Genomic DNA, 27,757 nt, shown 5'->3' with positions numbered 1-27,757 from the left:
GACACCCTAGTGATTCATTTAATGGTTCCAGGTAGACTGGTTGGGAGCTCAAGCCAAGGTAAAATATATTTAATACATCCAAAATTGAACCTGGCCCTTGTTGCTGTTGACAGATGCTCAGCAAAAGGGTTACATAATCCCAATGGTGGATCAGGGTCTCCTTGTTCTAGGCACCGTGCAAATGCAAAACAAAATGCTCCAAAGAACTCAATCTAAATATAATATGAAATAATGGATGGATGGTACTAACAGATGGTTGAAGCACGTTTGTGAAATTTAACTGCTGTCAGTTAAAGAAATGACATAAACACGTACTGAGTTCATTGTAATATCTAAATGTCCCTGTAGAAGAAGAAGAAGAAAGCCCCTTTGGAAGCCGCAAGTACTTTTTAACGATTGGAATGCTGCTCTAAGCAGTGCCAGAGAAATTTTGCATTGTCAAGTGAAGCCAGCTCTCGAAAACCTCCCCAATGTACTGCTGAGCCCAGTATCCTGGCTCACCAGAGATACCTGCTCTAGAAAGAGAAAAGATTAGTAGATATATAGATTGTGAGGCTGGAAGGGACCTCAGAAGATCATCAGGTCCAGACCCCTGCACCAAGCAGGAAAGACAACTGGGCTCAGGTGACCCCAGCAAGGTGACCGTCAAGTGTCCTCTTGAACATTTCCAGGATAGGTGATTGCACCACCTCTGGAGGGAGCTTGTTCCACAGTCTGGACACCCTGACTGTGAAGAAGTTTTCCCTTATGTTGAGCCTGAAATGTTCTTCTAGGAGTTTGTGCCCATTTCTCCTGGTTTTCCCTAAGAGTGCCCTGGTGAACAGTTGTTCACTGAGCCCTTGATTTACACCCCTGATGTAGTGGTAAGCTGCTACTAAGCCCCGCTTCTCTTTTTCAGGCTGAAGAGCCCCAGGCCACTCAGCCTTTCCTCATGTGGCTTGCTGTGCAAGTCTCTGATCATATGGGTGGCCTGTTTCTGGACTCTCTCAAGCTTTTCCATGTGCTTGTTGAAGTGCGGCACCCAGAACTGGATGCAGTACTCTAGCTGCAGTCTCACCACTGTTGACTAGAGCAGAAGAATCACTTTCTTGGTCTTGCTGGAGTGTTATTTGCCCAGCTGGCTACAGCACTGCACTGCCAGCTCATGTTTATACTGTTGTTTATTATTATCCCCAGGTCTCTTTGATTCGTAGTGCTGGTCAGATCAGTGTTGCCAAGCCTGTAGGTGTGTAGGGGACTGTTTGTCCCCAGGTGGAGCACTTTACATTTCTTGATGTTAAACTTAATCTGGTTTTGATCTACCCAACTTGCCAACCTGTCTAGGTCCTCCTGTATCTGTAGCCTATCTTCAAACGTGACCACATTTCCCTATAACTTGGTGTTGTCCATGAGCTTGGCCAGTGAGCTCTTCACCCCCACATCCAAATCTTTGATGAAGATGTTGAAAAGTACTGAACCAAGCACCGACCCCTGAGGGACACTGCTGGCCACTTCTTGTCAAGACAAAACAGATAAATTCAGTAGGACACTCTGGGTCCTACCCCACAGCCAGCTTCCTACATATCTAACTGTCTCACAGTTAAGTCCACAATCTTCCAATTTTCTCATGAGAACATCGTGGGATAACAAATCAGTAAGTTTTTTGGAAGTCAAGGTATACAATGTCAACCTCCTCTCTCTAATTCCAGGTGGCATGTTACCTGATCATAGAAGGAGATGAGGTTGGTGCCCATGATGAAACCATGCTGGCTGTCATTCAGAATCCTACCTTCTGCAAGCCTATCACATATAGACTCCTTGATGAATTTTTCCAGGATTTTCCCTGGGATAGAAGTTAGGCTAATTGGCCTATAGTTACCACGGTCCTTTCTCCTCCCCTCCTTGAAGATAAAGAGGGAATAACCATTGAAAGCCCTAGGCACTTCTACTGTGTTTTCACTAATGCTTTGCTCAAATCTTGACTGTCTTGCAAGTTTCTCACTTTCCCTTGCAGGAGCTAAAAGCATACAGTTCGGTTTGTTGGTTGGTGGTGTTTTTTGTTTCACTTTTAAACCCTAGTTTTAAACTCTCCTTCACCTTTTGTTCTTCTTTCTTCTTTATCTAACCTCACTCACAATCTTCCTAACCCCACTTGGAGTGTTTTTTCAAAAAATATCTTTAGATTTTAAAACAAACTTTCTTAACTTAAGCCCTTCTGATTCTGCTTGGATTGTTATTTATGGCCCTTCTCTTCCCACTATGCTATGACATGCTGTGGTGTATCTCCCTTTGTCTCCCTACTATTGATGCTATACCACTTTGTTCATAGATTTCATAGACATCAGGGCTGGAAGGGACCTCGGGAGATCGAGTCCAGCCCCCTGCCCAAAGGGCAGGAAGTCAGCTGGGGTCATAGGATCCCAGCAAGATAAGCATCCAATTTACTCTTGAAGGTGTTCAATGTAGGTGCTTGAACCACCTCCGCTGGCAGACAGTCCCAGACCTTGGGGGCTCGGACAGTAAAGAAATTCTTCCTTATGTCCAGCCTGAAACGGTCTTGCAGGAGTTTGTGACCGTTCGACCTCGTCATCCCTTGGGGCGCTCTGGTGAACAAACGTTCCCCCAGATCCTGGTGGTCACCCTGATAAACTTATAGGTGGCCATCAGATCACCCCTGAGCCTGTGCTTTTCCAGGCTAAAGAGTCCCATGTCTGTCAGCCTATCATCGTAAGATCTGTTTTCCTGACCTCTGATCATGCGTGTGGCTCTCCTCTGCACCCTCTCAAGCTTCTCCACATCCTTTTTGAATTGTGGAGCCCAAAACTGGACGCAGTACTCCAGCTGTGGCCTCACCAAGGCCAAGTACAAGGGGAGAATGACGTCCCGGGATTTGCTCAAGAAGCATCTATGGATGCAAGCCAGCGTTTTGGTCGCTTTATTAGCTGCAGCATCGCATTGGAGGCTCATGTTCATCTTGTGGTCAATGATGACCCCCAAGTCTCTTTCTTCTCTTGGGAGCCACTCTAATTAAAGTGCCTGTAGCGTCTCATGTATTCGGTGTCCTGCACTTCAAAATGGCGACAACTAAAGTTTTAGTTAAAGTGCCCTCGTTGCCATTTTGAAATGTGGAATGCTGAATACACATGATGCTGAGGATGCTGGAGCATGCTAATTGGCACTTGATTAATCTGTCTGCTGGATTAATTTAGTCTTCTCCAACACATTCTAATTGGAACACATCATAGCAGGGGTATAGGTGTGAAAGAACATTCTGGTAGAGAAAAGCAAACATTTTCATTTTGGTTCACCCAACATAAAATAATTTGCACCACTCACATTAGAGTTCCATTGTGCTACCTGGGGAGGATAGTTTTAAAGTACTGTGTCCGTCACAAAGAGCCTCAGTTTAAAATCCCAGTGTTATCATGACTTATCCGTGCATAGAATACACCTAAATAATTCCATTGAAGCCAATGGGACAATTCAGATGAATATGTAGCAAAATCCCCATTTTTCTCTTTTTTTTATTATTTAAAAATAATTCCCTCCCCTTCCCCAACCATTTCTGACTTTCTCTCTGCCCTTTCTATCCCTTATAAGTAGTTTCAAGTAGTACTAGGTAAACTAAGATAAATTCTTATACTCCCTTATAGTAACAAGCCCCTTTTATATTGTCAATAGTGTTCTGTTGTGTTTGTATTGATTTTTACTGTTTTATATTGAATTTATATGATTTAGGCCTGTGTCTGTAATGTCAAGTTTCCATTTTGTGTGTCAAGCCTTGTGTGCGAGTTCGATGCCGAATTATATAAGGACTGAATTAAGCACAGGCTCAGACCTGGATGTTCAATTTAAAACTTTTATTGTTTCACAAAGCCATAAACTAAAGGAGGTCTGTTGGTTCACGAGGTTCCCAGATCAAGCCCTTGCTTTCTAACCTGGAGGCTAGGTGCGGCTGCCTGATTCAGTAGTTTCAGAACTGGTCAACAGCTCATTTAAAAGGAGTCCCTTATCTTTTTTTAGACAAAAGATACAAAACTGTCCCCATTCTGACAGTGAGGCATCTAACATAACTTTACTATTACTTATATATGATAACACCTATACATATGCATTTCTAATTCTTACTTCTATTGGTTATTTAGTTAACTTATCAATATTATAATTTCAGGTGATACGCTCTGTATTATAATTTTTATATTCCTTATGTTAATTTTTAATAACCTAAATACGTTATTCATCTATATGTTTTGCTGTCTTTAGCAGGGTCAAAATGTCAAGGCTGACATAATACACGGTTGTTTTTCATCATTGCGGTTTAGCCATGCGGTTTCCTGTTTTAACAATATAAGCTGCTTGCTTGCTATTTTTATCATTGTCCAAGGGTCAGAAGGTCAGCATTTTCATCTAAGGGTCAGAAAGTGATTACCAGAATGTCAATCACTGACTCCTCAACCTCCTTGAAGCATTCTGGGAGTTTTAGTGCATTGTTCTTTAATGCTAGGCCTTGCTTAGCATAAGCACTATCTCACATCTTGTGCCTCCTGCCTGGGTATAACCTATTGTATAGTACGTTGTAACTGACTCATGTCTAACCAGTCTCATGTAAATTGTTTCTTGAATGAATGGGAATGAATGAGAGTGCTTGAGGTACAATGGTAGCAGGCCTCTACTGGACCATCAACTCGACGATCAGACCATTGCCTTGCATTGACTCACCTAGGGACAGAGACAAAACCGAGCATTTGAACGATAAAGAACGTACAGAAACCAGCAACCCCACTGTTGTGTCCCACCAGACAAAGAGGACACCTGGATCTGCATGTATGCATCTGAGTGGACTGGTTTTGCCTGAACATGTCCTTCCCATAGGAGACACAGGTAGCTTACCCCTATAAAAGGAGTGGTAGAGTGTGATCTCTTTGGGATGCCCTCTCCATCTGGATCAGCACTACGCCATGCCACCTATGCACCCAGAGGCCCTTCCAGCGACTCCCTCTGGACAACACCTTGCTGGAGAAGACCCTGACTGGCCATTGAGGATCAATTCACAGCCCAGGATAGGTATCTATTACCCCACTTCCTTTCCCAAGCAAAGGACCTGGACTCTGTCCCTATACACCTTGGCTTCAGTCCCTCCACCAAGCCTTTCCTCTCCTGCTACCATTGTGTTGGTGTGTGTGTGTGAGTGCTTGTGTATGTGTAGGAACAGTAACTTCATAAGCTGTATAGTATAGTGCCTGTCTAATAAAAGTGATCTTTTTGACCTTGAGTTAGTCTCTGTCTTGCTGCAGGCTCCCAACTAACCCTGCCCTCTCCTCCCAGTCTCTCTGACCCCCACTGTGGGCTTCATTCCTCTCTGTCACCTCTATCTCCCCCAGCACTGGCTTTTGCCTTATGTCTCCCGCCCTTTCCAGCCCAACTCCGCCACCTCCCACAGTCTCCTGATCCGCCCAGTTTCCTGTTCGTGTCCCGCTGCCTCTGCCTTCTCTCCCAGATCTCTCTCTCCATTCCCACTTGTGTCGTGCTGCCTCTTCCTTCTCCCCAGTCTTCCCTGTCTCTCTCTGTTCTCTGCCATCTCCTGCAGCCTCCCAATCCCTCAGCTTCCTGTTTGTGTCCCACCACCTCTGCCTTCTCCCCAATCTTCTCTCCCTGTCTCTCTTTCTGTTCTCCCTGTTGTACTCTGCTGCCTTCTGCAGCCTCCTGATTCCACCCCTCTCCCCGCTTCCCCCTCGGTGTGCTGCTGCCACTTTCTATCTTCCTTCCCAACTTTGGCTCCCTACATCCCCTGACTTCCCCCGCAGTCCCAGCTCCTTCCCTGTGCTGCCTCCCAGCTCCCCCATTGCCTCCACCGTCTCCTGGCTTTCTTTCCTGACCCCTGGCACCTGCTGTAGCATCCCTGATTTCCTGCTGAAAATGCTGTAACTGAGTGAGGAAGCAGTGCCCTTTTGAAGTAAAAAGTTGCAGCAAGTAGCTTCATGGATCATCTTTCACTTGGTAACCTGCTGTGCCTTACATGGGTTACAAATCACTCAGACACAAATGATCCAGGTTCTACTTGTATGCATCTCCATTTTATCCAGGAAACCTGATTCTGATTCTCAGGCTTGTACCTGAAACAAGGATTCCCCTTACACTTTTTCTTACATGTTTCTCACCCACAGGAGTATGAGGAAGAAATGGAGATTGTGATTCTCGATTCTGGTGGGACTCACTGGGCATGTCTACATGTGCGTTTACTGCACAGTAAGTGGCTTTTACATGTGCAGCTTGTGGACTGACTTGGGACTACTCCCAAATCGGTCCACACAGACAGGGTTACTGTGTAAGGTGTCTACATGTGCCTTACTGAGCAGTGTGGCCGTGCCAAGCTTCGGTAGCTGATTTGATTTGGAGGAAATTTGGCCCAGTTCAGCGGCCAAATCTGAATCAAATCAGGAGAGATCCATTAATTGCTCTGAATCAAATTGGAAGCCTCCAAATTGATTTAGAGAAATTCGGAGATTTGGTCATGGACTGTACGGGCAGGCACTAGGCAGTGTTGGTGGGAGCAGCTGGGAGAGCTGTTTGCACCACTGACCAGCACATAGTGCTTAGTAATTGTTAAAGCACAATTAACCCTTAAATGGAATGTGAAATATGAACACAGACAACTCAAGTGTCCTAAAATCAAAGTCTACCTTTATTAGTACAACAAATATTATCTTGGGAGTTTCTATATTCAGAGAGAGAAAAACCTTTAGTACAATGATCTCACCCAATCCCAGATGTTACTTTGCTTCACAGAAAAGATGGCCACTCAGTTCCTGAAGCAAAGGGTGCATCATTGGCTCGGACGATCCAGACAGGTGTTGAAAGCTGGATTCATGATAGTTTCATAGTAGCTAGAGTCGGAAGGGACCTAGGTAGATCATCTAGTCCGACCCCCTGCCTTGGCAGGAAAGAGCACCGGGGTCAGATGACCCCGGCAAGGTGCTCATCTAACTTCCTTTTAAAAATCCCTAGGCTAGGAGCCTGCACCACTTCCCCTGGAAGCCGGTTCCAGGCCCTAGCCGCCCTGACTGTGAAGTCGCGCCTCCTAATATCTAATCTAAACCTACCCTCCGCCAGCTTGTGACCGTTATTCCTGGTCACTCCTGGCAGCGCACGGGGGAACAGGGACTCCCCCAATACCTGCTGATCCCCCCTGACCAGTTTGTAGCAGGCCACAAGGTCCCCCCTTAACCTTCTCTTGTGGAGGCTAAACAGGTTCAGGTCCCATAGCCTCTCCTCATAAGGCCTGCCCTGCTGACCCCTGATCATATGAGTGGCCCTCCTCTGGACTCTTTCCATATCGTCCACGTCCCTCTTGAAGTGTGGCGCCCAGAACTGGACGCAGTACTCCAGCTGCGGCCTGACCAGTGCCGCATAGAGGGGGAGGATCACCTCCCTGGACCTGCTCGAGATGCATCTGTGGATGCATGACAGGGTACGGTTGGCCTTCTTGACTGCCTCCCCACACTGCCGGCCCATGTTCGTCGTGGAGTCAATGACGACTCCAAGACCCTTTTCCGTCTCCGTGCTGGCAAGAGGGGAGTTCCCCAACCTGTAAGTGTGGTGCCGGTTCTTCCTCCCCATGTGCAACACCTTGCACTTATCAGTGTTAAACCCCATCCTATTCTCATCCGCCCACCGTTGCAACCTGTCAAGGTCAGCTTGTAGCCTATTGCACCCTTCTAGTGCACCCACATCCCCCCACATCTTAGTGTCATCAGCAAACTTGAACAGGGTGCTTTCTACCCCCTCATCCAAGTCACTGATGAAGATGTTGAACAGTGCGGGCCCGAGGACCGAGCCCTGCGGAACCCCACTGCCCACGTCCTTCCAGGTTGAGAAGAACCCATCCACTACCACCCTCTGGGTGCGGCCCTCCAACCAGTTGGCGACCCATTTGACCGTGTGGGCATCGACACCACAGTCTCCCAGCTTTTTGATGAGGACAGGGTGAGAGACAGTGTCAAAAGCCTTCCGGAAGTCCAGAAAGACTACATCCACAGCAACCCCTGCGTCTAATGATTTGGTGACCTGATCGTAAAAGGCCACCAGGTTGGTCTGACAAGACCTGCCACTGATGAACCCATGTTGGTTGCCCCTGAGCATGCATTCCCCCGCAAGGCCCTCCTGGATGTGTGCCAGGATAATTTTTTCAAAGAGCTTACCCAGGATTGAGGTAAGACTAACTGGCCTGTAATTTCCCGGGTCCTCTTTTTTTCCCTTTTTGAAGATAGGGACCACATTGGCCCTCTTCCAGTCCTCCGGCACCTCACCAGAGCACCACGAGTGCCAGTTCCTGTAGAACCCTAGGGTGAAGATTGTCCGGACCAGCGGACTTGAACACGTCCAGCCTCTCCAGAAGTACCCTAACTAACTCCTCGCTAACCCCTGGCCCAGGCGTGTCTCTCCCGGGGCCCGAGGGGGGCCCAGCAGGGAGGTGGCTGAACTGGTCCCTACTTAGGAAGACAGAGGCAAAGAAATCGTTAAATATGTTAGCTTTGTCATCTGGCATGACAACTAAGTTGCCCATCGTGTCCTGCAGGGGCCCCACATTACCCGGGACCCTCTTTTAACCCCCTATGTATTTGAAGAAGGACTTCTTATTGTCCTTAATCCGGGAAGCTAGTCCTATCTCCATCTCTGCCTTGGCCTTCCTGACTGCCCCCCTACATCCTCGGGCGACTGTAACATAGTCCTTCTTGGTGATGACCCCATCCCTCCATTGGGTGTATGCCTCCCTTTTAGCAAGGAGACATTCCCGGATGCTCCTAGTGAGCCATGGGGGTTTATGATGAAAATGATGATGATGACAACAGCACACTTAACTTTCTTGCTCCCCCCTTTTATGCTTTTCTTTAACTTGACTCCTTTGACACCTTGCTTTTGGATTGGTTTCTCTGCAGTCAGCATATTGTCCATATTTTTCTTGTCAGATTCGTATTCTTTTGTTCAGCAGACCCATTATGAGCACACCTTTTAATTTTGCCTTTTTCTGGTGTCTTAGTTTAAGTAGTGTCCATTGGTCTCCTTATCACCTTTTATTAACATATCAAATCATTTCATCCCTCTGATTCAGCTGGTTAGTGCCAAGTTCAGTTAATTTGAACTAGTAACAAAACTATTACTATGTTGTGGTAGAAAAACTTCTCGCAGTGATAGAAAAAGGAAAGAAACATCATGCGAGCAAACTCAAGTCCATAAACTACTTACACGAAACAAGGCCAGCTTATATTACAAACACCAGCAAAATGAAAAGTTCAGATAACAATGAGGCTATACAGAACTTTAGGCTGAATATAAAAGAAAACTTTAAACAATACTATAATTCACCACTCTCTCTAAACAGGTGTGACTTTAAAGCATAAAATATGACAAGCAACCCTAACAGAGCAGCCAGACAAGCCCCAGCAGCCCCGGAAGAAGCCAGAGCTCCCTCAGCTGTCCCCTACCAAGGCACAGTGCTGGCAGGCCCAGGAGAAGTGGCAAGGGCTGGGAGCTAGGGGGAAATGATTGGGAGGTGGGCAGAATGATTAGGGAACTGGGATATTAAACTGGGAGCAAGATGCTGTTTGTTCCCCCAGCCCCGACCATTGCCCATAGCTCCCCAATCATTCTCCCTAGCCCCTGTGGCTTCTCCTGGGGCTGGTGGCTCAAGCTGTGGCTCATCCAGCTGCTCCCCTGGCTGCACCCCTGCCAGGGTGAGGCATGCAGGGTTGGCAGCCCCAGGAGAAGCTTTGGAGGCTGGGGGAAATGATCAAGGAGCCCAGGGATTGAACTGGGAGGAAATGATATGGGGCTGCGGGAATGGCAAATACATTGGATTTCCAGATGCTTTGCACCACAAGTGTTTATAACTATAAAACCCAGTCTGAGGAACTAGTGCCTATGCTATCATTACTTCCCTAGCTTACCCTCAAGCTACATGTGCATGAAGCTGCATAGCACTTTCCAGCCTTAAGCTCCCCAGGAGAATACTGATAGCTGGGACACACAGGGTAGCACAGGATGCTGCAATGCTGATTGTGGCAGGGAAGCCAGCTGCTGCTGTGATAGCAGCTAGTTTTGCATCCTACCAAAGCAGTACCTGCAGTTACTGCACTAGTCACCCCCTGTAGCTGGGCACTGGGCTTCACCTGCTTCTTTAAGAGGGCAAGCAGCCAGAGAGGCAGCTTGCAGGTGGCAGGGGGGATAATTGGAGAGTCACCTAATAAATGGGCCAGGCCAGAGCTATATAAGCCCAAAGCCTCAGCTGATCAAGTAGTCTAGTCCTAGGAGCCAGGAAAACAGGAGCTCCTAGCAACAGAGTAGTAGGGCTCCTGAGGTCTCAGTGAAATGGGTAAGTGAATTTGCAGGTCTGAGAACTGGAGGAATCTTCCTGGGGCAGAGAGAAGGGCTGGCTTGTGCAGGCAGGGGTTACCTATTTTATGTTACACCCAGAGAGAATTTTGTCATCTGCAAGATGGCATAGGTGTTTAGTTTTAAAGTTACGTTGGTAATTTAGTCTTGAGCTCTGCTGGGGCAGGCTCAAGGACTACTCAGAGAGCCAGTAACTCAGAAGGGGCTTTAGATGGAGACTGCCAGGGCTAGGGAAGCTGGGTGGTCCCAACTGGTCCAGGATATGCGTCAGGGCTGAGGGGCCAAAAGGTCCAAGAGGGACCACTGTTAGGGAATGAGAGGGTCAGGGCCCTGCAGGTAGGGAGGCTGGAGCCTAAAAGCCAGATCCTGTACCACGAGCCTGGGATAAAGGGCCAAAAGAAAGCATAGAGGGAGAAGGCTGATAAGGCCAAAACCCCTACAGGGTGGATAATGGTACAGTAACACCTGTGAGGGTTGGGGCATGGTGTAGGGGAGGAATGGAGTTGCACAATCTGCTCTTAAGGCTTCAGGTGTCCTGCACGGGTATAGGTGAGCTGAGAAGGGCCTTTTGGGCTTAAGGGCTAAGCTGAGGTGAAGGGGGCCCAGAGGAAGGGCCTGGTAGTGATGTGCATGGACTCAGGCTCTCTAATAGCCCATGGGCACCTCCCTTACACTATAATAAGAATAAGGTGTGGGGGAAGAGTGAACAAAGGAGGGCTGCATTAGAGCCTTAGCCAGGAAGGGAACACATGGCCACTGGGGGCATCACAGTTACCCCAGTGGCCGTGAACTTGCTACACCCTGCTATTTGGTTCTATTACTGCCTGGCATTTGCTACATTTATGGCCTTTCCATGCGGACTGGATGGGGGGGAGCAAAAAATCATGTCACATTTAGGGCCTTGTGGTACAGGACACTTAGCAGGGACCAAACCAGGAAAGCCAAGGCTGCAACTGAACTCCAACTAGCTTCAGGCATCAAGGACAACAAAAAGTCCTTTTTCAGATATGTGGGGAGCCGGAGGAAAAGCAAGGGCAATGTTGGACCCCTGCTAAACCAGATGGGGCAACTGACAACTGATGCCCAGGAAAAAGCCAACCTATTAAATAGGTACTTTGCGTCAGTCTTTCATCAGTCACATGGGATGCCCATGCCAGCTATGGGACAGGGAAATCTGGGTGAGGGGAATCCCCTACCCTCCATCAATGCTGACCTCGTGAAGGAATACCTTGAGAAGCTGGATACCTTCAAGTCAGCTGGCCCTGACAACCTGCACCCCAGGGTACTCAAGGAGCTGGCGAGCGTCATAGCACAGCCCCTGGCACGGATCTTTGAAAACTCCTGGCGCTCTGGTGTGGTGCCCGAAGACTGGAAGAAGGCCAATGTGGTGCCGATCTTCAAGAAAGGGAGGAGAGTGGATCCGGCTAACTACAGGCCCATTAGCCTGACTTCTATCCTGGGGAAGATCTTAGAAAAGTTTATTAAGGAGGCCATCCTTGAGGGACTGGCCCAGGCTAACATTCTAAGGGACAGCCAGCACGGGTTTGTTGCGGGTAGGTCTTGTTTGACCAATCTCATTTCCTTCTATGACCAGGTGACCTATCACCTGGACAAGGGAGAAGAGATTGATGTCATATATCTTGACTTCAAAAAAGCTTTTGATCTGGTATCCCATGATCACCTCTTGGCCAAACTGCCCAGTTGTGGCCTTGGCTCCACCACGATCCGCTGGCTGGGAAATTGGCTTCGTGGTCGGACCCAGAGGGTTGTGATTGATGGCAGTCACTCATCATGGTGCCCTGTAACCAGTGGGGTCCCTCAAGGCTCTGTCCTTGGACCCATACTGTTCAACATCTTTATTAACGATGTGGACATTGGAGTTAGGAGTGGACTGGCCAAGTTCGCCGATGACACCAAACTTTGGGGCAAAGCATCCACGCCAGAAGATAGGTGGGTGATCCAGGCTGACCTGGACAAGCTCAGCAAATGGGCAGATGAGAACCTGATGGTGTTTAACACCGAAAAATGCAAGGTTCTCCACCTTGGGAGGAAAAACCTGCAGCATCCTTATGGGCTCGGCAGTACTACGTTGGTTAGCACTACAGAAGAAAAAGACTTGGGGGTCATCATTGACCACAAGATGAACATGAGCCTGCAATGCGATGCTGCGGCTAGTAAAGCGACCAAAACGCTGGCGTGCATCCATAGATGCTTCTCGAGCAAATCCCGGGACGTCATTCTCCCCTTGTACCCAGCCTTGGTGAGGCCGCAGCTGGAGTACTGCGTCCAGTTTTGGGCTCCACAATTCAAAAAGGATGTGGAGAAGCTTGAGAGAGTCCAGAGGAGAGCCACGCGCATGATCAGAGGTCAGGAAAACAGATCTTACGATGACAGGCTGAGAGCCATGGGACTCTTTAGCCTGGAAAAGCACAGGCTCAGGGGTGATCTGATGGCCACCTATAAGTTTATCAGGGGTGACCACCAGGATCTGGGGGAACGTCTGTTCACCAGAGCGCCCCAAGGGATGACGAGGTTGAACGGTCACAAACTCCTGCAAGACCGTTTCAGGCTGGACATAAGGAAGAATTTCTTTACTGTCCGAGCCCCTAAGGTCTGGAACAGTCTGCCAGCGGAGGTGGTTCAAGCACCTACACTGAACACCTTCAAGAGTAAATTGGATGCTTATCTTGCTGGGATCCTATGAGCCCAGCTGACTTCCTGCCCTTTGGGCAGGGGGCTGGACTCGATGATCTCCCGAGGTCCCTTCCAGCCCTGATGTCTATGAAATCTATGTAGATTATAGTAAGCGTTATGAAAAGTTAGAACCTGTTTTGAGCAGTCAGATGATAATGTTTACTACAGTCTCTCAAGCTGGGTCTCTTTCACTAGCAACAAGCATGGGAAGCTGAGCCTGGGAGAGGGGGCTACCCCTGGTGCTGGATCCCACCTTTGCCTAGGATTGGAGCTGGCTAAGACTCTAGTGAGGTCCCAAGGATGGATTGACTATCAGTTGATTTGTTGGTCCCAGCCTCTGTACCTTAGGAAAGCTAGTTTAAAAACTCCACATTGACTGGGTTCCAGTCCTATGACTAGGACCTCAATTGATGGTCTTATCCTCATAGTTAATTCAACAGATGTTATTTAATATGATTTGGAGATACTCCTTGCTGCAAAAGGCTCAGCTTCTCTATGATAAGAGAGCACTTAGCAGCTGTTAGCTTGCTTGAATGTGTGGACAGTCAAGTTTTATGTGCATTAAATAAGTCCTAAGTTCTTATGCAACATGGCCCTTTAGTAATGTTTGTGTTCTTGACTTCTGAGAGAAGTGTAAATGGTTGGGATAAAATTTAAAAGAAATTAATAAAAGGAAGGTAGAAGTAGTAGTAGCAAGCAGGTAAGTAACGCAAAAAGCTTAATCTCAAACTGGCAAAAGTAGAAATAAAACAGAAACCCATTATAGGTGAATGGGGCAAGAAGCTGTTTTTTCTCTGACATGCGTTCTGGATGTAGGGACAAGAAAATGGTGGGTCAAACCAGAGGTTATGCTGTCTACAGGTGTCACAGATCACACTGTTTTTAAGGGTAAACTCTTCTTGGGACTCCCCCCAAAAGAAGCCTTATTCAGTCTCCCTCCTTCAGGAGTCCTTGAAGCCAGCCCTAGCATGGCTTCTCATGGAGCAAGCCTCTGACTCAAGACCTGGCTCTTCTCTGGCATTCCTGTAATCCATAGCACCCTACCTTTTTTTTTTAGGTAGCTCCTGTGGAGGATGCTCTTTTCTCTAAGAGGGGGTCAGAGTCCTGATGTCCCAAACAGCACAGCAGACTGCTCCAGTCTTTATTCCATGTTTGTTCCCTCCGTCCTTCCCTGGACTCCACTCTGTCTTCCCTTCAGACTATTCTTTTCTCTATACTCTGTCCTCCTTGGGACTACTCTTTTTCCCCAGCTCTCTCTGAGCCTCACTCTTCTTGGGCATGGTTGGCTGTGGTTGCCACAATTCAATTACAAAACTATAGTATTAATCTGGGGACAACGCTCACTCAGTAATATGAAACATAAATCAGAAGTCTCTGTGGCCAGTTGTCAGGCCTAGACTGCCTGAAGTGAAAAGAGCATAAAAGTGTCCTACTTACGAAACTATTCAAAGGAACAATTTGCAATAAAGTATGCTCATTTTACAGCGCAAATATGTACCCAAAACTGTTTCCCACAAGAGCTGCAGGCTAGAACTCAGCCCATGTAACCTTTTCCATATGGTAAGGTCAAATCTGGATAGTGTAGAAACAAATGATTTTTATAGTCATAGGTAAAAAGGTTGTAATTAGTAGCTTGTCTTCTGTTTTTCTCATAGAGAAAAAGATGCTGTTTTAATATTTAAAGAATTAAAGAATTTTTGGTCAATAACATCTCTGGTTCCTGCTGGTTATACTGGATAGAAACCGTGGTTCATCTGTTCTAGGATTCTGTCTGACAATGGTGACTTATATTCTTTAATACAAATCAAATTTCCCCTAAAGCTCTAAATAGTATTTTACTAAGGATGGTTTATATACCAATGTGGTTCTTTTCCATAAAATGTCTAAGTAAATATGGCAAGTTTTGGTTACTTTATTTTAACAATCCCCCTTTCCCCATTTCTCCCTTTTCCCAGGTCTATATCAGTTCTGAGAAAATGAATTGGGTCCTTTTCAGTCCTATTGGCTAGAGAACCTGGAAGCTTATCTTTTAAATTTTTGGATCAAGATGGCAAGATTAGCAATTATTAAAATTTTAAAATATTGATATTTTTATATAAAAGTATTGCCAGAATTTATCCTAGGTCTGTCCCAACTGATGAGTGAAGTTGTATATAATTTCACTCATCAGTTGGCACAGACCTAGGATATATTCTGGCAATACTGAGGTCAATAGTAAAACATTTTGACTTAATTGGGTTGGGTTTTTTTTTTTTCCAACCAAGAGAATAAACATAGATGCCCTCAATGCCATTTTTAGAGGGTACTTTTTTTTTTTTCTTGGTCTGTATCTGGAACTGAAGGAAAGTGGCTCCACTGTGTAGCTATATATGTTTTCTAGATGTATATTTTTTGATGCTTTTATTACTTGAAGATGTTTGGTAATGACAGGAATAAATGAAGGGTTCACTTCAAGGGTTCTTAGAATCATTAACAGTTTCAAGGAGAAACGCTGTACTTAAAATGGGGAAGCAACACTAAAACTAGTAACCACTTTAGAACAAGAGGGAATGTTTTTTAAGGCTGTTCACTGTCAGGCTAATTGAAGAAGCCAATACAGCCTATTTTTTTTCAGGGAAAAAGACCAAAAGCTAGACTTTCATCAACCTTTTTAAAAATGGAACCGTTACTTTCTTTTCTTTACAAATGGTCAGTAACAGAAATAGTAAATATACAGTTAAAAAGGCATTTTGGAATACTTTTAAAAATGGATTACAGAAAAGGTTTCATCTTTGTTTCTGTTGTAACAGGGCCCCTACCCTGTTACTAGGTGGGAGAAGCCTGGAGAGGGACACGATACCTCCATCTGGGCTCCACATGGAATATAATCCAAACTTCAGACTGTGGAGGGTGCCAAGGCCTAAAGCTCTGGGAGTAGTGGCAGTCGGCCTCCAGAATACTGTGAGATGCCACCCACGTTCTGCGTGAGAGTGGCATCAAGCAGCAGAACTGAGGGAGTTGCAGTCACTGAAGAGTTAAATTGGTAAGCTGCAAAAGCCAGAGCTCGAGCAGGTAATTGAGGGAGACAGGACAACAGTTAAGAGCAGCAACAGGCCTGTTAATTAGTTAACAGGATGCCCTTGATCCCAGTTAAGGGAACCTCAGACCAAGAAGGGAGGAGCAGAGATGCATATAAGCTAGTCCCAGGGGTTGGAGCCTCAGTTTTGGGGGTGGCTTTGGCAGAAGCAGGATGTAGTGTGCCCTGGAGAGCAGGAGCTTTGTAGGAACTGGTTGACTAGGAGCCTACAGACCTAGGAGGTGAGGCAAGGCAATCCACGGACCCTGACAGGAAGGAGCTACTGGAAGGGAATGCCTGACGACAAGTGGGGAAAACTTCACGTGTAGTTTATGTTGTAGACTGGTTTAAAAGCTGTTAAATGCAAATGACTAAAGGGGAGGAAAGGAGGCTACTGAAGATGTCCTTCAGAGGGAATTGATGGCCTGTCCAAGGCCCACTGAACTGTGACGGAGCCACTAGAGCCCTGAGAACTGGTGTAGATGGCATGGGAGTCCTGAGAGTGGGGGCAGAGGGCAAAAGGAGCCTGGGGACCAAGCTGAGGAGAGAGGGAGCCCAGTGAATGGTGCAGTGGAGCAGGACACTTAAATCCACATGCTGGTTATTGGAAGGCTGGCTCTCAGACACTTCTAATAACATCAAATTGTTGGCAGGCAAGAGTGAGACGGTTGACTGGTGGGGTGGCTGAGGTATCTGAACAGGTCTCCGTGGGCCACTAGAGGGCTCCAAGTGACTTTGGGGAAACTGAGGCCCTGTTACATTTGTCTTCCTCAAAGTTATTTAATTAAACAGGACCTTGTCATTCCCACATGCTGGAAGTTTTGTTGAGCATGGCATGTACGAAATTATCAGGGCTACTATTCACATTTTATTGATAACTTTTTCAACTTGGTATAAACACGTGCTTAAGACAAACACAGACCTGTGTCAACACAGACTTATGTTAGCCCATAGTTTTTTGACTTCTCCTTGAATAATCCTTTAAGATGGTTGCAGCCAACACTTATCCATATTCCCTCTTCTCCTCTCCCCACAGATCACTCCTATGCCTAGTGCTTCATTTTTGCATACTCCTCAAATGTCGTCTTTTTTTAGGGGCGTAGGTCCTTTCCTTTTTTTAGCATTGCACTGCTTTTAGCTAAGCATTATATAATCTCAGCCCTATTTACATCAGTGGTAATGGTATACCTCAGTGTTTTAAGGTTTTGACCTATCGGCTCCTTGACAGTGACATGCTTTAAATAGGCTGTGCTGGACCTTGAATTCAGATACGTTTTTGAATGAGAAATTTATAACCTGTAGATGTTTGTCATGCTTAATCAATCTGTTTGTATAACAATATTTAAAGCCTACCTGTTTCCTTTGGTTTATGGTGATAGATTGAGCAGTGGAGTTTTTTTGCTCTTTATTTTGTGAAGAGTGACTATATGAAATGCACCTAACGGATAAATACATATTGGATTGTAATACACTAATGAACTGAACGAATTGCATAGAAGTAACAAGGCCTGGTTCCTCAGTTAACTTGGCTCAAACAGACAACTACTGTAAATCAGCTGCTTATAGACTACTTGAAGGTAAGTGCACTTAGAAATATAGGCTTCTTCAAAGGAGGCCTGTGAGTACCAGGATTTTCAGAGGCTAGGGGCTGTTTTAATTGGCTAGGTCTGGGATTTCCCTGATCCATTTAATAAAAAAAGAAAATGGAATAACAGAATCATGAAAGTCAGAGTTGAATAGAAAAGACTTGATAGGGCTGTGAACAAGTGTTGCTTCAGTTCAGCAGCAGAACAAATAACCTTAATTCCCTCTCCCTCTGGTAGAATGGGAAGTGAAATTTCAGAATTTTCCACAAATACAAGTAAAGTTTGTTCATTTGTTCAAAGTAAAATGATTTTTTTTCTAATAAAAAGGAAAAGCTGAGGTTCTCAATGGTAACTATACCATAGCCACATGGAGTGAAATAGCCCTGTGCCAAGATGCATTGGGATAGTGCCTGAATAGAAGCAGAATAGTCACATTAGTGTGGTATTGCACAAAGGTTACTAAATTCTGCTTCTTTCTTTCATCTGCTTAGGAGCACTTGTAGCACACTTCAGAATATCTGTGCCTTACAGTGAATAGGTTTTATGGGTATATCTGTATACCTACCAGGGAAGAGGAAGTGATGTTACTCCCCTCCTTAAAGTGTGTGTTTAGGGCCTTCACCTTGTTGATGGGAGGCTAGGGTTCAAATCCTACTTGCTTTCTGATTCTGGTTGGGGGGTTCAAACTAAGATATATTCTCTAGAACTATGCCTATTAGGTTACGTAAACCAAGTATTTTTTCCTCCCTGCATTGTATTGCCTGGTGCTGTATCTGGATCAATTTTAAATGACTTGTGATTGGGTTTCCATTAAGAGTGAATAATACTGCAGAGCCAGATTGTGACTTGGTCTATGCATCCTCATAAAGGAATAAAAATTCCTTTTATGGGCTTACATAGAGTCCTTGAGTTATAGGTTCAGGCTTGTAGGGTTATTTTTCTCTATGCTCCTCCAGTGGGCAGTTCTGGATAATACATAAATATGTTATTTCATTCAATGCTCTCCTAGGCTAGAATACCTGAGCCAGTGCAGGGAGATGTACAGCGAGATGAAGCTTGCACTAATCTGTTACTTTCTGGGGGAAAAGGAGGCATTGGAGCACAGAGATGCATCTGAGTTATGTTTTCTTTGGCTACTCCTGGAATGCTAGAGACCACCCCTTGTTTAGCACTGTTGGAAGTCCCTAGGTAGTCTATAATTAGTAGGTGTTCCTGATTTATTCTTTGTAAGGGTGACATTACATGTGACACTTAGATCATACTAAAGGTACTTTAAAATGCATGAATTTGCACAGTAAAGCTCATTAACTCATGTTAAGTGACTGCTGAGCATCTCAAAATTGCACCACTTCAGGCAAGGGTTAATTCTGGGCTGTGCAACCTAGCTCATGTTAAAGTAACTTCAGTCTGCTCCATGGATAAGAAATGAGCAATTTGCAGTCCTCCAGCACCCCAGGATGCACTACAACCAGCCCCCCTCCCTTCCATCACCACACCCAGAGCAGAGATAGAGCCCAGGTGTCTTGGCTTCTAGCTGTGCCCCTGCTTGCCAGCCTTTTAGTGAGAAGTCAGAGCTGTACATGCAAGAAATGGTATTAACTCTTAAACTGTGACTGCTCACAGCATATTCCAACTTCTAATAATCTACAGATTTAGTATGGTCTAAGTGTAATGTGTAACTTCACCCTAATGCTCCCTTGCTTACTTTTATTTCATGAGTCCTGAAGGAACAGCGCTCTAATCTTAAGGGGTCCAACTTTATCCCTACTTTGCCTGGCTTCAAAATCCAAATCTACAGGGAGGAAATTGGGCTCCCAGGCAAAAAAAAGGGGAGTGATCTATATTCCCACTCTAAGTTCACATACGCTAATTTACCTTACTGTAAAAGTCAATTGCCCTGTCTTCAATGCACTGTATGTTTATCCCTGGCTTATTACCCTGAGTTATAAAAGATACTTTTTTTTAATGATGAAGACTAGGTTGTCCTTTGCAGGTACGCAGCAAGATCACTGAAAAAGTGTTAGAGCTTCTGTAAAATATTGTGCGTTCATGTTATCCTATGGCTACTCTGAATTATCAGGGTTTTAAACAATCCCATGGTTTTGCTGTTTTCCTGCCCATTACGTTTTCTCTGCTGCTTACAGCAGGCTTTTGTCTTCAGAAGTAGACTTGTCATTTGTTCCTTTTTCCAGAAATAACTGTAAGAAACAGATGCACCCTTCCCAGTTTGAATGAGGAGCTGGAGTTCTGGTGATTCTGAGCATGGGTTTAATGAGGCTTTGGTGAATCTGTGGTGTTTTTAATCAAATTAGATCTATTCAGTTGAAATATAGCCTCTGTTGGAGTAATGCACATCCCTGATGAGGCTATGAAACAAATTCTTTACAAAGCATCTCATATTGCAGCTTACTTTGCTGCTTCATTCATAGCACTTGCACCTGAGCTTAGGGTGAAAACTGCAGCAATGCTTTATGTTTTTGTGCAAGGTCTATTTGTCTAGAAAATCATAGATCATTAATGTAGCTTTTATCACATGTGGTAGATAATTATGGGTGGATCTACAACTCTATGAAGAAGGGTTCAGCATGTAGCCTCTTGGACTATGGGGGAATATAGGGGCACAGGAGCCCATGGGCCCGAAGTGGACAGTGGAGTTAGGCAGAGAAAGCATAGAAGGGGGGCAACCTTTCCACTGTTGCCACTGCCCCTCCTGGTGATCCAGGTGCAGGGGAAGCCCCAGAGCTGCTTCCTCCCCCACATTTTACCTGAGGTCTGTGGGGAAGTGGCTGAACAGGGTGCCACACTTGGCAGGGGACAGTGGTGACAGTATGCAGGTTTCTTCTTCCAGTGCCTGCTCCTTGCCTGTCCCTCGACTTCCCCCCCGGTGTCCCCTCCTGGCCAGGAGCACGTTTTGAAAGGAGGAACCTGTGGGTACTTTTAGATGTGCTGCAGGGGGGTGGGGCTTTAATCATTGCAGGTCCGAGAGCTGTGCTAATTAAAGTGCCTGCAGAGTCATGTGTATCTGTGTCCCCATGCTGAAAAATGGCAGTGGGGCGCTTTGAACTAAAACTTGTTGAAGGAGCTTTAAAGTGCCCCACTACCATTCTTCAGCACTGGGATGCTGATGCACACGATGCTGGACTGTGGTAACTACCACGCTCCAGCAGACTCAGTTAATCAAGTCTGTGCCCATGTGATCACAGTGCATTGGAGCAGCATCCCTCCACATGTATAGGAGCCCTGAGTGCCACGTCTGCTATTTTTTCTGGTCAAACCTGGCACCCCATGCTGCTGTTCCCTGTAACTGGAGCAGGCTCTTCCTGTACCTGGGTCAACCAGTAGTGGTGGTGGAAGGGATTGCTTGACCGCATGGCTGCACCCATCATTGATTTTTTTTTTTTTTTTTCCTGTAGATAATAAACACAAGTGGTAAACAGTGGTAACAGAAAATTAGTAACTGCCATAAAACCACACCTAAACTGGCACCCCCCATTTCTTTGTGAAGGAAACTCATTTTCTTTGCAGTCAGTATTGTTGAGGGGCGTATCCATTAACAGTTATATCATGATGCACCAAACATATTAAGTGCAAAAACTTCAAAAACTGTTTATCATTTTGATACTATGTGGCTGTTCTTATTCTTGATATAAACTTAAATAAAATACCCTCTCATCCCCAAAACCCATGATAACTTTTAACTATAATCCTCTCTTGGAATAAGCCACAAGGGAGAAGCATACCTTAACTAATGTAGCAATGATTCACTGAATCAATACCATGTCGTTCCTTAGCATAATCTGGTATGTTTCAGGGTTCAGTTGGAGCCATTGTATCCTGCTGCCTGCAACAGGAACCACCAACCAGGGTAGCTTCTTTCTAACAGATGTGATGCAATACAAACTAGCTAATAATTTTTCACCTTTTTATTTATTCTTTCTGACTGACAAACTCTCCTATCCCCTCTTAGGATAAATCTCTTTGCTGCTTGTCCTCTTGACATATGCAAGGAGAATATTGCATTCTTTGCTTTCCATCTGTTCTCTGCTTATTGTCTGCTCCTGTTGAAGGTGATAACAAAATTTCCACTGACTTCTTGGAAAGCAGGCTATAGACCTATGTAAACAATTCACAGACCCACTGTGTACTGTCACGTCTTGACTTCTATTATAAAGTGATTAGCTGCTTTCACTATTGTATGTTTCTCTACTTGATGATTGCTGGCCGGATTCTGTTTGGCCAATGGAAGCTTCTTTTGATGAAAGTTCCTGGCAGCATGTAGAGGAATGATAACAACATGGACACAAACATTATAACCTTCTGTTTTTGGCTAGACTGAACAGCCCCCAGATGCATTGGAACAAGAGGCATGCCTGGTGTTGGTTGATGCCATATTGTCTTGCTTAGATTTCAGTTCAGCTCTTCCACCCCAGATGTTCATTAATTGGTAGGAGATGCTTGAACCCTGAATGTAATGTGTTTATTTGGGTTCATTTGTTGTTGGGTGTTTTGTTCGTTTGTTTGTTTTTGTTTTTTCTCCCCATCCACTGTTCCTTCTACAATGAAGCGTTTCCTCTCCCTCAACAAAAATCTGAAATTAGAAATTTCTATTTCATGCACTTAACTTTTTGGCTGTACTGCAAATTGTTACCAGAATCTAGCTTTAGCAGCACATCAGGAAAATGCACTGACTGAACAAGTAAGCACACCTGCCTCCATTCCAGTGTTGTGTAGATGTACTACGTACGAGTTTAACATGGTTTCCTGCAAACAAAGTTGTATGGTCTGAGATGTTATACCATAAGGAAGGCAAGTTACATGTTCTTGTGAATCTTGTCTTTGTATTGTTTCTAAATCCCTGCAAAATCTCCAGCTTGGATTACACCAGCACATTGCACATCTGGTAACTGCTGGAGCACAAGTCAGTGTAAATCCTTTATTTGCATTTTAATGGGACTCTTTTCAGGAGCATGCTAAAAGAACTCATCAGTGATGGGGAGAGAATAAACTAAAATATGCAAAGGATCTTTCTTACCAGAAGAAAGCTATCTTTGATAAGATGTAAGATTTCAGCGTTCAAAGCTATTCTAAAATGAGTGTTCCCTGATACTGTGAATGCCTGCCTTTATTTTTTTTTAATATTTATTGTTTTACACAGCTACTTAAATTAGAAATACCTCTACTGAATTCAGTAGTGATAGATTTGGCATAAGGTAAAGGCTTTCCAGTTACAGGAGACTGAGGCAGAGCTCCATGGTTTCCTTATCTTTAGCATGAGAAGGACGTGATCTACCACCTTCACCTAGGATTAAACCTAGGGCCTTCTAGTTTGTAGCTCAGTTGGTAGGACAACTGGCTAAGTAAAATTGGTAAACAAGAGGAAAATCTGGTTCTTTGCAAATTAATGTATCGAATGATAGTACACTGAGTAGCCCAATGTTCAAGCCCATGCTGGAAAGAACACATGGCTATGTTCTGACACCTGTATTCATACGTAGTACATTACCTTGCTGGTAATTCAATTTTAATCAGTAAAACTACTCACAGTGGGCACATCTACATGAAATGCTAACAGCGCAGTCCTAATAATACTGTGCAACACAAACAGTGCTAATATGCTACTGTGCTGTATTATTAGGCTACTTTGCGGTAGCATTACTTAAGGCATTTGCTGGCACTACTGCGCAGTAACTCTGGTTACCACACATTTATTTAGTACGTGATTATACCATTGCACATCAATGGAAGTGCAGATACTGAGTAGTGCTTTACACTGGATGTGAGAGTAAGTCTCCTGAAATCTGGTCTGAAAGCCAGTACACGTAGACTTGAATCAAAACCCACTGAAATCAATGGATTTCTATTGACTACCTTTGGATAATACTTGTATAAAAGGCTACATTTATCAAATGAAATATAACTGAGTTGTATATTAAATCAAATATGTAGATGAAGGCAAATGTCAAGATGCATATCTTGGAATTTGGAGAGGGACTATTCCTTTCTTTTAATTTCAAACTACCATTGCATTGTCTTCAGTGGGGTGGCAGTAGAGTTGGAGAGTAGAATTTGGCCCATGGAATACAGTTGGCCTCACCTTCTCTCTCTTTCTCTTAATATATCTTCCTCTTCAGAGTTAAAGTAATCCTTTTAAATTAATTTCCTTTCTTTTTCTTAACCTCCCAAATCCTCATTGGTCATTCATTTAAAATATATTTGACCTTGGTGATTTTTAGCTCAAAATAACTGATTTGTGCTGTTCAAAACAGGCTTGAACTCTGGAGTATTTGAGGTCTGGATCTGAGTGGTTTGGTGTTTTTTCGGGTTTTTTTGCAGGGGGGGCTTGTCTTATTGCTTTTCTCAAGTAGGAACTTACACTTGGAATGATGTAAAGACAAATGGATACAGCTGAACCTATAAATCAAGTTACTAGTGTTAAGGGACTGGGATAATCAATTACAAAACACTGTTAGTTCAGCAAATCTGGTGTCCTTTCCTCCTGAGTGGCTGGTGGCTTGGTGACTTTCATGAACTAGGGCCCTTCCTTTAATTTCCTGAAGGAAAAGTTTGCATAAGAAGACCTCATAAGTCCCCACTGTTGCTTGTGATTAGATAACTATCTAAATACTGTCTATGTCCACACTAACTTCATGTACCTCTTCATTCACTTCTTTGGGCTGGCCTGATGTGGGTGCTAAAGTGTTCAGCTGACAGCCAGAAGTTACAAGTTCGAGACCATAGTGGAGTGCTCCTGGCATGGCCCTGTCGGATGCTGATGAATTTGTGATTTATGCTAAATACCTTGTCATGCTAGGACATGAAAAAGGAAAAGAAGGAAGTCCCTTCCTTAAAGCAGAGACCAAAGAACTTTTGTACACCTATACTATACTATAATATACTGTACAAGTATACCTATACTTGCCCTCCAATTCCTACATTATCATCTACGGTTTGAAATATGTAGATCTGAACTTTTTTGGTTTGGTTCAATCTTTAATTTAGTTTTCCTAAATAAACCTAAAAACTACTGTAGAATAGCAATTGATGTTAATATTGTAACAGCATTTTGCTTCCCACCCCCTCCTCCAATTGCAGTCAAACCATTTTACTTTTTTAAAATGGATAAAAATACCAGGTAAATACCCTAATTACTAAATGTACCTAAAATATTCAGGAGAAATATTTCCTTACTTGACATGGGAAATATTAGTGTATTTTCATTACTTCATTAAAATATAGGATGAGAAATTTTCTTTGGCATAGAAAATATAAAATTTGTTTTCCTAGAGATGTCAGTGTTTCCCTAACACAAAGCTCACTTCTTTCAATGTCAGAATTCAGGAATTCTCTGTTCGCTGAACAACGAACTGAAAATTCGATGTAGTTGCAGATCGATGAACACACATGCTCATGCACACAGTAAAAGCTTATGAAGTTGAAATTGCTTCTGTTGCTTTTGGCTGTACAGCCTTGCTCCTTCCCAGTAAGCATTCTAGTTGTCTATGCCAAGGATGTGACAGGAAGTTGTCAGTTCAATGTAAAGGTGGTTTAGAAAATGCTGCTGATCAGCAGGGATCCTGGTTTTCTTTGGTTTTTATATATATATATATATATATATATAAAATAACATTATTTCTATATTGGTGGCATTTCATTAGCAGGGGCCAAGGCGCTGACTACAATAGGCCTTGGCCAACCCCCTCCTCCATCTGTGACAGCTGAAAATTATGTCTGTGTGATTTAAAGGTACTTGCTGAAGGCTCTATGAAGATTAGACCAAGTGTTTTTTCTGTCACTTGTTCAGATATTAAGCTATATGTTGTTGCTAAGAGCCTAATTAAAGTTTAAAATGTAGTGAGGCCTTGTATGAGGCCTAGTAAATTTTAGTAAGGCCTTGTAGTAGCCGTAGGCCCTGTGGCGTAGTTAAAATTAACCTTATCAGCAGCATGCAAGGTTTGTACTGCTATTGGTCAGTCTAAGGACAGTTGAAGTAAAAAGAATCTGAATGACTGTAACTTATCAGCACAGCTTAAGTTATAAATTGGCTGGCACATCCAGAAATCATTTAGAAGGAAGATCCAGCTCTGTGAAAGGAACTACACATTGGCTACTGGCCTGGATTCAGTGGGCCCGTGGATCTCAAGGAGCCCAAGGCCTGAATACCAGGGTCCTTCCTGGTACCTCTCGGACAGTGACAGCTGTCCGGGACACCTGACTTCACTGAGCTTTGTGGAAGAGAAACTTGTCGTACATCAGGCATCAGGAATTACTATTTTCTGTACTAACAAAAACATGACTATATGAAGTAATAAGTCAATAAACCTTTCTTACCTTTCTACCCTGACCACACTCTCAAACCCACACCCTCTATAGGCATTTGGGACACCTATCCCTCCCCACTAAGCAAACAGCCCCCTATCCCCTTCTCCCTCAACCAACAGTGTCCTTCCACTACCCTTCCTACCTACCAGCAATGTAAAACCTGCTTACAGGTGGGATAATATTTACAATAATTTTGGTCTTGAAGCCAAGAGCAGGGAGGCATAGTGGGGAGAGAGCTAGGGGGCAGAGCCCTGGGGCAGATGCATACCACCCCAGCTCCTGAATGTTCCCCTGCAGGTCTGGGGGCTGTGGCAACCCCAGCAGGTGGCAGGGGTCTGATGTGCATGAGGCACCCAAGGACTTCCTCCCAGGGCCAAGTAGGGGCCTGCTGCAGGGTAGTGGATGGGACCCAGGGCCTCTGTGGGGCCATGGGTGGGGGCCAGGCAGTGGGGGAAATGTACATGGCCACCAGGGCCAGAAAGGTCTGGGGCTGCGCCAAGGGTGAGGCAGCTGCTGGACACAGCTCCCTGAGCTGCCAGTGGATGCAGCAGCCAGGGAGGAGGGCAGGATGGGGTGCTGAAGGGCTGAGGTCCCCTCCTCCAGTGATGTGTGTGAGAACTGAAGGCTCAGGGGTGTCTTGGTGATAGCCTATAAGTGGTGTGCATCAGGAACTGGGAGAACACCTGTCCATCATGGCACCCAAAGGGAAGATGAGGTCTAATGGTCACAAACTGCTGAAAGACTGTTTTAGACTGGATATAAGGAAAAACTTCTTTATTGTTTGAGTCTCCAGAGTCTGGAATAGACCCCCCACAGAAGTGGTGCAAGCACCTACTCTGGATACCTTTAAGAAATGCCTGGATGCTTATCTTGCTGGGATGATCTGGCCCCATCTGATTTCCTGCCCCTTAGGCAGGGGGTTGCACCTGATGATCTTGCAAGGTCCCTTCCAGCCCTAATGTCTATGAAATCTGTGTGTCACTGGAGGTGTCAGAGTGGGGCAGGGGCTCAGGCAGACTGACAGTGCTGACTGGTGGCACTCACAGAGGGGCAGCCTGGTTGCTACGGTACCAAAATGCGGGTCAGCTCCTGCATAAAGGTAGTGGGCTTTTGGGTATGACCAATCTGATGATTGAAGTTGGTCATGGCCATCGTCTGTACCTACAAGGCCCTGACCTTTATGCAGCACTGCCATGCCAACTGAGAGGACCCTTACTTCACATCCTACCAGACAGGGCCTCATAAATATGGGTGTTCAAGTGCCCACCCTGTGTGAACTGTTTTTGCATATTGGCATGGCCCCAGAGCGCCATGAGATCACGCACCTCTTCCCAGGTCCAGCTGGGGGCTCTGGCAGTTGGTACAGGTGTGCACATCTGGGTTAGGCTGGGGCTCTATGGGGTGGAAGATGACAACATTCTCATCTTGCACTGGCTCTCTGACCCCTCGCGTGGCTGTCCTGGATGGCTGCCAGCAGTGCCCAGCACAGGGGCACAGCCAGGGACTGGGAGCTGCATGGCAGAGGCACTTCACCATAGGAACTGCAAGCACAGCTGGGGTTGAGCAGCAGCAGGGAGCAGGTGCTGGCCCTGCTGTCAGGCTGCAAGCTGTAGCCCTTTGCAACATTCATCTGTGGCCAAGCAGCAGCTCTGGAGGGGGACAGGCCAGGCAGAGACAGCTTGTCACCTGTCCAGGGGTGCACACAGCAGTGGTGATATGTAGGAGGGGTGCATGT

Source organism: Crocodylus siamensis, chromosome 1 (assembly GCF_052110815.1).
Source record: "Crocodylus siamensis isolate JL-2025a chromosome 1, ASM5211081v1, whole genome shotgun sequence".
Taxonomy (NCBI): domain Eukaryota; kingdom Metazoa; phylum Chordata; order Crocodylia; family Crocodylidae; genus Crocodylus; species Crocodylus siamensis.
The sequence above is the reverse complement of the archived record's forward strand: the minus strand, read 5'-3'. Positions refer to the sequence as shown.